The sequence below is a fragment of the Pseudorca crassidens genome, chromosome 12, assembly GCF_039906515.1.
Source record: "Pseudorca crassidens isolate mPseCra1 chromosome 12, mPseCra1.hap1, whole genome shotgun sequence".
Taxonomy (NCBI): Eukaryota; Metazoa; Chordata; class Mammalia; order Artiodactyla; family Delphinidae; genus Pseudorca; species Pseudorca crassidens.
Genome location: NC_090307.1, coordinates 13,327,077 through 13,341,979, shown reverse-complemented (window position 1 = coordinate 13,341,979; position 14,903 = coordinate 13,327,077). Strand labels below are relative to the sequence as shown.

Below are 14,903 nucleotides of genomic sequence, written 5' to 3'. Positions count from 1 at the left end.
AGATGCGTTCAGGAATGCGTGTCAGGAAATGTGTGTAGATGCATTCAGGTGCCCTGCTAAGTAGCGGGACTTTCGAAGTTCATTAGTTACTGACTGCAGCATAAACATGGAAACGGGACACGCCATACCCATGTTACTGACTCTCTGGAAGAACTTCACCTTACTCAGGATATGACATTCGTGGTGTGACTGTTGTTTACATACCTTCGAAACAGATTAATAAGAGTAGTTTCCTCAAGATAATGACTTTAAAGGTTTGCCATTTTCTTTCTCTGTGCTTAGAGAAATTGACTGTTCTATAAAATTTCTTATCATGGGCCAAAGAAAAAGATACCAGAATGATATTTTGATGCTCTGGGATTGAGGCTTTTGCTTTTTCTCAAAGTCAGCTCTTTTGGAGTTGAGCTGATTTCCTTGAGTTGACCCCTATTTCTTTCTTTTCTTTTTTTTTTTTTAAATAAATTTATTTATTTATTTTTGGCTGTGTTGGGTCTTTGTTGCTGTGCGTGGGCTTTCTCTAGTTGTGGTGAGCAGGGGCTGCTCTTCGTTGGGGTGTGTGGGCTTTGCACTGCGGTGGCTTCTCTTGTTGCGGAGCACGGGCTCTAGGCGCGCGGGCTTCAGTAGTCGTGGCACGCAGGCTCAGTAGTTGTGGTGCACGGGCTTAGTTGCTCCACGGCATGTGGAATCTTCCCAGACCAGGGCTCGAACCCGTGTCCCCTGCATTGGCAGGTGGACTCTTAACCACTGTGCCACCTGGGAAGTCCTGTCCCCTATTGCTGATTCCCCATGAGGGCTGTGGTGAAAGCTAGTTATAGTCGTGTAACTAGCCCTTCAGCCTGCTGGTCCGGCCCCTCCTGTCCTAACCACTGCAGTTGTTCTTCTGAACGGCTTTCCCATCTCACCTTCTCCAGGGAGAGCGTGCGCATTGTGCTCTGCCTCAGATAGGGCCTCTCCCTGTGCCTGAGCTGCTTGCTCAGCTGTTCCTGTTCTGCCGTGGAATTCCTTTCATCCTTGTGCAACAGGCATTCCCTGTCACCTGTCTTGTCATTCTGGCAGACTGTGCTTGGGGCCAGGGCCAGACAGTTGTTGTGTGTAAATGCTGGGGTAGCAGTAGGGTGTGTCCGTGCACACAGGAATGCGTGGGGGGTCCTGTCTATGGGTTTGGCCACTCCTAGAGGTGCAGAGGCTGCTGCCTCCATGCTTTTCTTTTCTGAACTGTTTTTCTACCAGGTATCTGTGTAATAAAATGTGTTTGGCTGTCAAAGAAGGCTTTCTGGTCAGAGGGATGAGTTTTACGGTTATGCTCAGAGAAGGGAGGGTGCTTTGGAGAGTGTGACCGAAGGGACCAAAAGGTGTCTGAGAAACTCAGCCTACTTTGTGTTGACAGTATCAGAAGTAAGGTCCTCCTGACAGAAACGTCAGAAGGCAGGGCTGCTCAGCTGTTGCATCAAAGGGTGATGGATGTTGTCGTTTCTCCTCTAATATGCTGTAAGGGTAACTTAATGACACAGTCAATGTACCAAATTCCATATGTAAATTAAGAGAGGAAAAATGCAAGTAGAGGTTGTCATTTTTGTATTGTGTGATAGAAAGCATCAAATTGCTATAGTCTTTCTAGGATCCCTAATGTGTGTCTCTAGGACTAAAATAGGCTTCTTGAAATTAACAACTCACAGATTCTTGTGTTTGAGTTAGCCAGCTAGCATTTTGAAGTAACTGATGTAGTCAAATGAGCTAATAATTCTTTTTTGTAGACTATAAAGGCTTAGACATTTTATATTCCTTTCTTTGTTGTCCTTTGTATAGCTGGTCATTATAATCCTTTCATTCTGTGTAGATATGGAAAAGTTGAAAAGCACTCTACTTTTGTAACTGGCCGGAATGTCCAAAATCTGATCCCGTCATGCTCTGTCAGCCCATTGGCCCATTCTTTTCTTTTCTTCAGGTTCTTAGCAATACCAGTCTTCTCCATAAGTAACTCCTTTCCCTGGAATGAAGAGGGATATGTTTAGATAGGAAGTTGCTTTAATATTATACTGGTAAGATAGTTTGTAACTACTTTTGTTTTATTGAACTGGGCATTTACTGCTAGGGGTTTCTTAGAAGGTATTATTCTCTCTTCAGGTACAGTTCTCTCTTAGTTTCCCTTAGCCAACTCTTTTTGCCATTTCTTCACATCTGGGTAAACAGAAACATGATTTGTGAGATTATTTTATTTTTTCCTTTTTATTTGTGTTAATTGGGAACTCAGGTTAATGTTTCTTTCATTTGTTTTTATTTTTATTTTAAAATAAAATGTATTAGACCAGCTTCTGTTACACTACAAATTCCCAAAAGATTTTAGTGGCTTAAAATAACAAAGGTTTAATTCCTGCTTATGTTATTCATTGTGGATTGCCAGTGGGTAGGGGTGAGGGGGGGTGAGAGGGGATCTGCGCTTTATTACTCAGGGATCCAGGCAGATGGAACAGACGCTGTCTGGAATGTTGCCAGTTGCCATGCAGAGGGAAAAGAGAGAGTTCCAGAGGACTTCAGCTCACATGGCTTAAGTGACACAGCCCCACCCAACCATATGGAGCCGAAAGAGCAGTCCTACCAAGTGCCCCGAAGAGGAGACCCACACCATGGTGTGGGTCACATAGGATGCCTCTGGCTACAAGTGATGGACAGCCTGAATCAAGCATGCGTAAATCATGAGGGAATTTAGTATTTCACAGCACTGAGAATCTAGAAGTTGGTGGAGTCCAGACAGCAGGTGGTGTGATCAGGAACTCAATGACATCATCAAGGACTTGAGTCCTTTCTGTCTCTCAGCTCCACCAGGTAGGCTTCCCTCTTGGTCAGAAGCTACTTCAGCAGTTCCAGTTAGCACTTCCAGAAATATTAATGTCTATAGAAGAAGAGAGTGCAGGAAGAAACATAATTTTTCTTAGGAGATCTTTCCCAGAAGCTCCCAGTTAGATTTCTCATGTTTCATTGGGAGTATTGTCACATGTCCATTCTAAAGCAGTTACCATGATTGCTTTACAAATTCCAGTCTACTTGTTGGAGCTAAAACTAGAATGAACTTTCCCCTAAAGCACATGACTGTGGACAGGAGAGGTGGGTACTTAAACAGAAGTGGGGTTCAGTCAAGAAGGGTGATGTAGAATGAGCCACCAACAGTGTCTGCTACACTCTGTGCAGCATGGGTGCTTATGGTTGAGGCTTTCATCTCTAGAGGTGATGAGTCATTTATTAATGGGTCTAAAATGGTACATAGAAGGGAGATTTGAGTGAACAAGGGGTAACCTTAACTTTAAAACCTCTTTTTCAGATAGTTCAGCAGACACAGAATAAGACTGTTTTTACAAAAGTCAACATTTTATGTGTAGCACTGCAGTAGGTGCCAGGTAATGCATTATGTTAGAAAGGACAAGGCTTCAACTGCATCATCAGTTTATATAATGTCATCAGTTTATAGAACTCCTACCTGATCAGCCACCTACAGGAAACAAACCAGAAATGGGCCATTGCTTCTAGTAGCTCTGAAACAGTTCAGTTTTTGCTTAGATAAGATAAAACCCCAGTGTGAATTTAATTCATTTTTATTTCATTTCTTGCTCTTTATAGAGTTACATCAGTAATGTTGTAGTGGTTTTTCCTGCTGTGTTTCAAATAAGGCTTGATGTCTCTTTGAGGTTTTGAAAAAGGTGTGTTCCAGTTTCTCCTTATCTCTCTAGTGCAGGCTGGACTGGCGATACTTTCCACGCATTTGTATGGGGTGGCCACATTTTAACTTCTGAAACCCTTGTTTCTATTCTTTTCTCATAGAGTTGAGCTTCACTCTCTATCTAGCCTCTGAGATACCCAGAAAGGGTGGTGATCCCTAAAACAGGCAATGTGCTGGTGGAGGTGTGCTTTATCTCTTTATAGCTTTATATTTGTTGTTTCTCTTTCTGATTCTTTAGCAGGACTCCAGGGGCCAGCCCAGAAGTTCCTCTGCTGGAAGAGGATACCTGATTGTCGTGGTGCTTGCTCTGGGCAACCGCGTGCTTTTTTCCTCTTTGCCTTTTTGCTTTCAGCCCTCCTCCCTGGCTTACTCTTTCACCTGCTTACAGACCTGTATGAACAGATCAACCTCTGAGTAGTACTTCCTGCAAATACCTTTTCATCTTGCCTGTTTGGCTCTAAACCCTTAAGGTGTCTGTTTTTATGAGCGAGGCCTTTTTCATTCATGTGTTTAGGGTTTGAAAGAAATATGTTCAATTAGTTTTCATCTGTGGAAAGTTCCAGATTATGGATACTTCTAAATAAATCCTCATAGATTATAGAATGGTGAAGACAGCTTGCAGTTTGACCCCCATGAATTGGTTTCCATGGGTGTAAAATGCCTTTCTTCCGCAAGTACTTGAAAAATATTCTGCGATTGTAAGGTCCGTTATTATCAGAAAGCTGTTATCTTTTCCCCTGTTCTAAGAAAATGTATTACTTGGATGGTAAAATTACTTGATTGTAGTGGTGAACTCTTCTTTTTCTTTTTTTAACCTTTTAGGGTATGTTTACCAGAGTAAATCATACCCTTGTGATCCAGTAATTAATACATAGCTTTTTTTTTTTGAAAGACAAAATGGAACACCTCATTCAGAGCCAGTAAACTGACATTTCCAAGATGAGAAAATGGGCACCAGGAAGCTGAGTAACTTGATTAAGAATACACAGCTAGTAAAGGGGCACCTTTCTGTACTCAACCATGCTGTTATGCCGCTAGTCTCTCCTTCATCTTTTCCTTTAGCTTTTTCTCTTTTCTTTCTGTTTTTTTTTCTTTTGATATAGTTCATATCTTACTTAGAAAAAGTGAGAGGAAGGTCAGAACTATTCATTTCTTCCACATTTTTATTCTTTTAGGCTGATGACCATTAGCACTTATTTTTTTTAAGAAAAAAAACAGATGAAACAAAAGCAAAACCTTTATTCGTCTGCATTTTTGGGTAGTTATAGAAACCCATAATTACCCAACAAAGAAAAAAGTCTAATTTCTTTTTGCTGAAGTGAAGAGCCTCTGGTATCTTAACTTTCTAAGTGTTGTTTAGTGAACTGGTCTGAGGCAGAGCTGAAACATCTTGTTAAGTTTATTACTTTCCTCAGTAAATCCATTGCAGAAAAGAAAAGTTCAGTTAATGTCCATACTTGAATTTTGCATGTAGAAAACCTTTACCACTGGAATGAACTATTTCCTTAAGAGTTGGGGGAAAAAAAAAAAGAAAGTAAGATCTCTTTTTTTCCAACTCTGAAAATTCTTTCCTTCTAAGGATAATGAATGCAAATTAACTTCTTTTCATATGGTGACTTTCGTGATGGGAGGGTTGTAAGGTTAAATCTCTGTGCAGAATGGAGCCTCTTGTTGAATCCACTTCTTTATAAACCAAGAAAAAAGGAAAATTTTGTGTCAGATACCTATGCAATGTTTATTAGAACCGACTGTGATGTTTGTGAGTCAAAACAGGATTTATATGGAAATGTTTATTGGTTGAACTTTTGAATTACTCTGTGGGAAATATTGATGATGGAGAGAACAGTCCTTAAGGTAACTTACAGCGGCTTTTTAAACATCACCTAAATATAATAAGTGTTTTAGTTGATGTGGTGTAGGATCCAGTGCTTGTAGGTTTGAGTGCTTGTAATGATGTGGAACATATCAAATGGCCATGCCATTTACTGAGAACATTGCTGTAGAAGAAGCATAGGTAAAAAAATTGTCTTGAGGCCTCAAATAAAGCTTGGAAAAATGTGTTCTTTGCGAGCTTACAAAATCGCCATTAACCTGGCAAATGAAAACACTTTTTAACTCTTAGGCCACTTTATACTTCCTGAGATTCTGTTGTGTTTGCAGCTAAAATGTTTTGAATTTATTCACAAACATGTTTCTTTGAAGAGGCAACAGATTAGGAATGCATTGAGAGATGAGAAGAAGTGACTATGCTGGATATGTTCTCATTTGTATCTTTCGCTTAAATAATCCTTGTTAAAATCCTTTGAACGTATGAAATATTTCTGTTTTAATTTCAAGATCTTGCTTGAAATGTAACACACTGATATGCCTACTTTTCCTTGGCTATGCTTGTGTTGGCTAAGATCAAGAACTAATAGAAAATGACTAATTGTATACTTGGTTGGTAAACCCACAATGTAGTATACTGGTTTTGGAGATCAGTTTCTTTCACCCTAATGTGTGGACCCCACTGATATTTGTTGGTTACTGGGTCTTTTATGTCTTTCCCCATTTATTTGTTTTCTAAACCCCAGACTACTTTCCTTTTCAGGTCTACAGGAAGGATGAGTTGGACTAGTGATCTTCCCATTTTGGTTTTAAAAAATAAACCACTTCCAGTATGTGTGTTCACAGTGAACAGCCATCAAAATACTGAAATAATTGGGAAAAACATAAAATTAATCGTTCAAAATTTTCTCTTACGTATCTACCCTTGGTAATTAGATTTTTAGGTTGTCAACATCCAAGCCTCCCCAGTGTCTGAATGTAAATTACAAAATAAAATTTTTTTTCACATACTGAAAATTTCAGCTTTATCTTCCTGTTTACATTTTTGATGTTGCTTCAGAACTATATACTATATGTGTATACATATGTATCTTTTCAGGAATATCAGTGTATTTCTGAAACATGTTAGCAATTTATTGAGAAGGTGGTATGAGCCTGGGATTGCCCACCACTACCCAAATAAATATTGACTGGGTCAGAATTGGTGATATTGCAGAGTTTCTATAACTGGTGGCTTAACTGACTCACTTGAGAGTAGGTTGTGCCTGGCATTAAATTTGTTACTATAAAGTTGGTTTGTTCTCCCTCCCTCTCTCTCTCGTGCTCTCTTTCTTTCTTTCTTTAACTTTGGGAAATTCAAAACCAAAAAAATTGAGAATGAAACATATTGCTAATAACTAATTTCAGTTTAGATTAGACACATGATTCATCCCACTTCATAGACTCCAGCTGTTCTCAGACCTGTGCCTCATTGCCCTTTGGGTTCCATACTTGTCTATTTCTAGTTCTGTCAGAAATGATAGTAGTGCCTCCAGGCAGTAGTTGCAATCTACCAGTTTCAGGGGCTGGATGCTAGTGGTCCACGGATTTATATTGTTTGAGCAGGACATGTTTAATTTTTAAAAGTTAGTTGTCAATATTAAAAAAAAATGAGTTTATTTCCAGTATCTCTCGAAAAGAAGCAGAAAGTCTGGCAACATCAGGCCCACGTTTCTGTGTGAAGTGAAGCATAGCTGCCTTCTTAGGATGATACACACCGTCTCCTTTTACCTAGTTCCACTGAGTTCCCTTCACTTTCTGTTACTTGCCTGACCCCCCCAATAGGCATTTGCAACTTGCAGTCCTGCTCTGGAAGAATTCTTGCTACAGGTACTTCCCCATCTTTAAGGCATTTTCTGCCTTTACTGCTGCTGATCCTGTGCTTACTATGGCATGTGAACTGGTGAAAAAATGTATGATTGGGGAGGCAGGTATATACTTGGTTTTGAAACCTAGCTTTACCTTTTTCTGAGCTGGGCATCTTTGGACAAGTCTTCTGTCACACACAGACCCCTCGTATGTGCACAGCTACAGTTGCTGCCTGGGGGGGTGGCTGTGGTGCTGTGTGCCGCTCCTCCTGTCGCCCCCCCTCCGCTTTTCTTCCTCCACTTCCACTCTCCTGAAATGCTATGTTCTGTATTATTTTTGTTTGTTATTATTAGTGGCCTGCTTCACAAAACTTAGTGGAATTTGCACAGTGATACCCTTGAAATGGGTGTCCCTCTGGTGTTTTTAACGAGGACATATGTGCACGTTCTTTGGAGATGAATAAATCCTTTTTTTTTTTTGGCCTTGCCGCATGGCTTGAGGGATCTTAGTTCCCTGACCAGGGCTGGAACCTGGGCCCTGGCAGTGAAAGCGCCGAGTCCTAACCCCTGGACCGCCCGGGAATTCCCAGAGATGAATAAATCTTAAGTTAAAATTTAAAAGCAGTACACCAGTGGAATTCCCTGGCAGTCCAATGGTTAAAATTCCACACTCCCACTGCAGGGGGCCCGGGTTTCATCCTTGGTCAGGGAACTAAGATCCCACAAGCCGCGTGGCGCAGCTCCCCCCCAAAAATAAATAAATAAAATAAAAGCAATACACCATCTCTTTTAATATTCTAAGAAGTGATTATTGGTGATTATAATAATCACCATTATAATAATGGTGATTATTAAATAGTACAATTTCCTAAGCAAGGTGCTAAAAGAATATGGTTTTTTGAAAATATGAGAGTATCAAAAATACAATGAAAAAAATACAAGCATTCTGCAAATCTGAAAGAGATACTGATTTATGATTCTATAAGCATTTTTTAAAGATTTAGAAAATACTAGGTTCTATTTTCATTTGTAATCAGATGATCTAAGGCCTAATAAAGATTGAATAAGCATTTTTTAAAGATTTAGAAAATACTAGGTTCTATTTTCATTTATAATCAAATGATCTAAGACCTAATAAAGATCGAATAGTTTTTGCTTAGTATGCGATGACTTAAGTGATAGCATTTATTATCTTTAATAACAATTAATATTGCTTAATAAATTGTAGGTGCTGTGAGAGTGTTCCTGACTGTCCAGCTAAATAGAAGCCTGTATTTGTTCTAGAAAATTAATTATCTGTGTTTGTAAAGCTGTGGTTTTGATGTACTTTGAATCTGGTCCAGCTTATTCATTGACAGTTGAAGAGATGGGAACGTAAAGAGAGGGGCTTGATTGTTTAGGGTACTGCGAGTACATAGTGATCGGCTGAGCCTGTGACTGACTCACGTCTTCTCCGTTCAGTTTATATTCTTCCTGTAGCTCCTCCCTAACTGGAAAAAAAAAACAAGTGTTTTTCTAGAAATCATTTCCATTCTCTTGATGTTACATGATTTTCATGTAGATTTAAGCTTTGAAATTAAATTTGAGACATTAGAACAGTTCTTTAATTTTATGACTGGGTTTTATGAGTGACCCAAGTAGGATATAAGTTGTTCAAAGGAAATGTCTATATTGCATATCTGTAATTTGTTTTAAGATATTGACTCTTATTCTAACTTTGCCGTAATGGTTTTGGTAGAGGTGTCTGTGGGAAAGTGTTCTTAGTTTTTTTATTCTGGAAATATTAATTGTAAAATTAGGTAATCTAAAACACGGTTGTTACTTTTTAACACCCTTTAATATACCACCTTGCAGCTAAATCCACAAAACTTACCCACCCAACTAGAATTTCCATCCAGATATTTTCCCTGTGTGACTAAGTTACCTCTTTTTTGTTCTCTAACAATTGGTTCTGGCTTTGGAGCACGCATGAGCTCCCAGCTACTTAGGGACACCCTGGCCCCTGTGGCCAAACTGCTGCGCTGAAGGAGCTGAAGTAGCTTGGCTGCCACCCTCCTCCACGGCTCTTTGGGCATCTTTTCTCTCTGTGACTCTGACTGCTTCTAAAATGATTATAGTGTAACGGCCTGTAGCCATGTTATCTGACCTCTTTTGGGATTCAGGAGGAAGCAGGGTGCCAGCAAGGAGAGGAGGAAGATGATGAGTGATTTCCATGTAGGTTACAAGTGGGGCTCTGAACAGCTACCGTCCTCAGCCTCTGCCTCTGTCCTTTGGGTGGGTACACGCATCTCACCTGCAGGAACCCATGGGCACGCCTCATTCAGCCTCGTGCAGTCTGTACTGAACCAGTGCTACCCACTCCACCCAAGGGCTGGGGCAGAAGGAAGATGGAGACTGCTCCACAACTGCCGTTTCTGTCCCGTCCCCTCTCAGATCTTACTCTTTCTTAGTCCCTTCTCTTTGGTGTCTCTGTTTGCAGAGTCGGCCATCCATGGCACTGTGACACTGTTTTTTGGTAGCCCTGTGCCAGTCTCTCCTGTGTGTCCTTCCCTGCCTGTTCCCTGGACTCTGGATAGCATGCTCCTGCCCTCTAAATGTGGCCTAGGACATTTTTCCTATTGGGCAGACCTAGAGTCTCTCACTTCAGCCGATAAACACTTAAAGTTTCAAATAGCCTTCAGCTTAAAACAAAACAAAACCCAAAACAAAACCCCTTTCACCTCCAGCTACTGTTCTATCTTCTCTTCCTCTGTTCTTTTACTAGCAAACCTTTTTTAAACTCTTCTTTCTCAACTCTCATTTGTTCTCGACCCCATCCAATCTGGGCTCTGCCTTTACCTTATTATGGAAGTAATCTTCTCAATGGGGATGGTAGTACTACTTACCTCACTGGGTTCTTGGGAGGATTAATTGAGTTAATACTTGTGAAACTCTGAGGACAATGTGCCCGGCATACACTCAGTAGATGCCAGCCTTCCTTATTATTAGTTATTTGCCACACCCACTGTCTCTGTCCCTTGTCTCCTTTAATTATTGACAGTATTTGACACAGAAGATCATCTCATCCTTTGAAAATGCTTTTCCCTTCCCTTGGCTGCTAAGATACTTTACTGTCCTTGTTCTTTTCCAGTGTCATATTGACCATTTTCAGCTCCTTCATTAGTTTCTGTTCCACTTGTCCTTTTTTTTTTTTTTTGAGAGTTTTCATTTGGGAGTTTCTTTTAATAGTTCTTGTTTTCTGAAGAATAACCATTGTAAAATTTCCTCTTTTAAAGAATAGGTCACAGTTTGAGGAAATGAATAAATGAACACCTATCTGATTTGGTTACAATTCGAAACCAGTAATCATTTTAAGAATAGTTTAAATGGTGGCACGATTCACATTAGAGCAGCATCTGGTCTGTAAAGGAAAGTACTCTTCTTTACTCATTCTCATGGCCGTGGCATCCTCTCACTTCATTACTATTGGTCGTTCTCCTCAAGATCAGAAATGAGGCCATTTTCTTCTAAATGTACTATACTAAAGTTGGTTGCAGGATAGTAAGGATTTCCAAACTGTGCGAGTCTCCTGAAGATACCACTCTTGTGCTTGTATATGCAGAAGGAATGTGTGGAAATTGCCAGAATTACTGTCAGTGTCACTGCTACTGCCAGAGGTATAATGCTGTGGCTTGGTCCTTTTCCTGGATGCTCCTTCATTGTGTGAATATCTAAAATCAAATACAAAAAGTACTGAGATGAAAATTTCCTTTTAATCAGCAAAGGTATGTCATTACTTATAGCAGGGCTCAGCAGATAATGACCCATGGATCAAATCTGGGCACCTGTTTTTACAAGTAATGTTTTATGAGAACTCAGCCACACTAATATGTTTCTATTGTCTATGGCTGCTTTTGTGCTACAGTGGCAGTGTGACAGAAACCATATGGCTCCTGCAGCCTGAAATATTTACTGTTTGGTCCTTTAAAGAAAAGTTTGCTGACCCCTGATTCATAATAATCATTATTAGTGCTCACAAACACACGCATTGCTTTTTTTTTTTTAAGCTGAAGAATCCCCATCCAGTTTCAGCACTGTGCTGCGATAAAAATATGAGTAAAATATAGTCCCTGCCTGCAAGAAACTCAGTTTTGTTGGGATCTGATGTGGAGTTAGTCGAGCAATGATAACCTCCCTGGCTTTTTGCAAAGATTTAAAAAGTCAGCACCCTCTCACCTTTTAATTAATCAATTAATTAAACAATATAAATTTAAAAATTATTTATTTATTTATTTTTGGCTGCATTGGGTCTTCGTTGCTGTGCGTGGGCTTTCTCTAGTTGCGGAGAGCGGGGGCTACTCTTCATTGCAGTGCGCGGGCTTCTCATTGTGGTGGCTTCTCGTTGCAGAGCACGGGCTCTAGAGCACAGGTTCAGTAGTTTTGGCACATGGGCTCGGTAGTTGTGGCTCACGGGCTCTAGAGAGCAGGCTCAGTAGTTGTGGCGCACGGGCTTAGTTGCTCCACAGCATGTGGGATCTTCCCGGACCAGGGTTCGAACCCATGTCCCCTGCATTGGCAGGTGGATTCTTAACCACTGCGCCACCAGGGAAGCCCCCCTCTCACCTTTTAGATCTCAGAAATCTTGGGAAATAAATAATAGCTTCTCCATTCAAAAAGTTAGAGGGTTTCTGTTTGAGCATTTTCTACTGTAAGAATGTGTCTTTTCCAAGTAGACTCTATATGAAAATTTGAGCTCTGCTATTTTTGATCTAAGCAAAGATCCAGAGAAATATGTAGGGAATGACCCAGAACTTGTCTTTTAAACGTAAATATTTCTCAAGGATCTCTCCATCTAAGTGTCCTGCACTCAAATTGCTGTTGGTGCATTTTTCTTTTTGGTTAATGCTATTACATTCTCTGAGTCATTCAGGCTTGTTACCTTGAAATCATCCAAAGTTCCGTCTTCTCCTTCACTTACTTTCTCCAGACCACCCCCAAATCTAACCTTTTTCCAAATCCTGTTGATTGCACCTCTGTCATTACATGCGTAACCTTGTCATGTTCATTGCCACCATCCTGTTTTGGGTCTCAGGTCTTTCAACTTTTCCCTCTCCACATTGCTACCAGAGTTATCTTTCTTAAAACTCAGTTGTGATGTCACTCCCTATTGCTGGAAGTGGTGGTCTCTGAAGAGGGGTGCTTGCATTATAGGGAGAATGCAGATAGTTACATTTGGATATGGGAAGTAAATGTTAAAACTTGTGTTTATGCTTAAATTAAGCTTTACTAATATTTGATGTGTGCCTTGACATTGGTACCGTCATTGGATCTATAAGTCATTGGGTCATGTGTCTTGAAATATCCCAAGGGAAGAATGCGGATGAGTTAACAGCCCTCCATTGTTTGCTGCTTTTCAGCATATTGCAATCTATTACAGATTATGTGCCTGTGTAAGTGGATTTATAGAGTATATCACTTAGTTTTCAATAAGCAAATGCTCTCAAAATGGATAAGTGACTTACAAAGATTTCTACAAAATAGGAGGATTGAAGATAGTATTAATAATGCACAATGGGGGCTTCCCTGGTGGTGCAGTGGTTGGAAGTCCGCCTGCCCATGCAGGGGACGTGGGTTCGTGCCCCGGTCCGGGAAGATCCCACATGCCGCGGAGCGGCTGGGCCCGTGAGCCGTGGCTGCTGGGCCTGTGCGTCCGGAGCCTGTGCTCCGCAACGGGAGAGGCTGCAGCAGTGAGAGGCCTGCGTACCGCAAAAAAAAAAAAAAAAAAAAAAAAAGCACAATGAACAGGTTTTGGATGGGGGCAGGGGAGGAAGAGTGTTTCACTCAGAGAGAACAGTGTGGAGGAATTTGGGAACATCATGCTGGATTTAAGGGCGTGGTCCCTTTGGTCCTGCTTGTTGTATTAGAACCTATTTTCTTCTGGTTCTGTAATTGCTGGTGTGGGATGGGCGTTCATTAGGGTAATATTCCTGGCCTCGCTAGGAACCTTCACTTACTCTTCCCTAAGGCGGGAGAAGTGACTTATCTCTCTGATGTTTGGAAAAAGGAACGGGACTTGTCTAGTTCAGCCCATCATTTCCTGCAGAGAGCCTGCATTCTGCCCTGCCCAGTCATGCTCTCAGTTTTCCAGGGCAGGCCTCTGCAGGAAGGCCTGTGGCTGTTGAGCTGTACTGTACTGTTTGCTGGAGGGGCGGTGTAGGACAGGGGTGGTAAGTACTGAATCTGTTTCACCTCAACACCAAAGCCTCTGTTCTAAGTCACTGATCGCTAACTCTGAAGATTGTTTTATGAGGGTAAAAGACAGCTGTTTTTGAAAACTAAACTGTCTACAAATGTATAGATTTATAAATATTCTTGGGAGTGGAAGTAGAAACAAGCTAGGACCTGTTGCTTTTACAATTAACTGCCGCCCACAGGTAAGATTTTAGCTACTGCAGTCACCCTGCCACGTCCCTGGGCTACTGGAAGTGATGGTGGTGGTGATGGCGGGGGAGGTGAGTGGAAATAGCAAATAAAAAAGATCTCACTTTGAGTACAACTTAGATATCAGGCTCTTAAATTGTAGTATTATGATATCACAGAATATTGAAATGAGGCAATATCAGATTAAAAAAATAATTTTCAAACAGGAATGGAGAAAGTTAAAATTAAAATAAATAATTTCAAAGGGAGGCACTAAAGCAGAGTTTGCCTCAGCTTTTCAAAAGTACCACAGTGTTATTTGGCCCTCTGTCTCACAGTGGGAAATGTGCTTGCATTGGATTATGGGAGCAAAACCACAACGGCTCCCACTTGAGAAAGTCCTAGAATTTGAGCAAATATACCTGTTACTATATAAGACTAGAAAGAAAATCATTTGCAGTTTTCTGTTGGATTTGTTCCTTTCGTCTATATGGGAAAGAGACAGCCTATACATGGCAAAACCCAATTCAGTTTTTGAGAGTTTTAAATGAAGTGATTTAATGGTTTGGGGCACGACTCACCTGTGGCATAGGCATGAAATCCTCAGTAATGACTCATGAGAGTTGCTGCTGCCACGGAGTTTTAGAACATAGGGATGACTGAATTCTCTGAAAATATTTGTATGTAATTTCATTTCTGACTAGGTAAGTAGGTAACAGCTGTTTGAATCTGGTGGTAGCATGTGATTGGTGGTAGCATGTGAGAAGGTAGAGTGTATGCTTTTATGTCATAGAAATTATACCCCCCACCCCAAATCTGGTCTGATGGAGCACAATAGCAAAAAAACTAATCAGCTCAAGAAGTGGCTCTTTAAATCTGGCCCCTTTATCCAAGAAGTGGTTTGGAATGAAAGATGCTAAGATGCAATATTTGTATGTTACTAATTAACTGCACAGAATGTAGAAAAGAGCGTTGGATGTGAGTGAGGCTCAGGGTGTCTTAGGGCTCCTAGGCGAGGGATGAGCACCACTAGTGCTTCTGTATCTGGGAAAAGGGGTGTTGCCAAGAAGCCCTGTTTTGTAAATTTATTTAATGTCTATTTTAGAAAGAAACTACCC

The 14,903-nt window shown here is 40.7% G+C and overlaps 1 protein-coding gene across 1 annotated transcript in view; it reads left to right on the top strand.

The window, feature by feature from the left end:
- The window catches only part of PHLPP1 (PH domain and leucine rich repeat protein phosphatase 1), a 212,594-nt gene that overhangs the window by 32,331 nt on the left and 165,360 nt on the right, over positions 1-14,903 (top strand). The window lies entirely within an intron of this gene.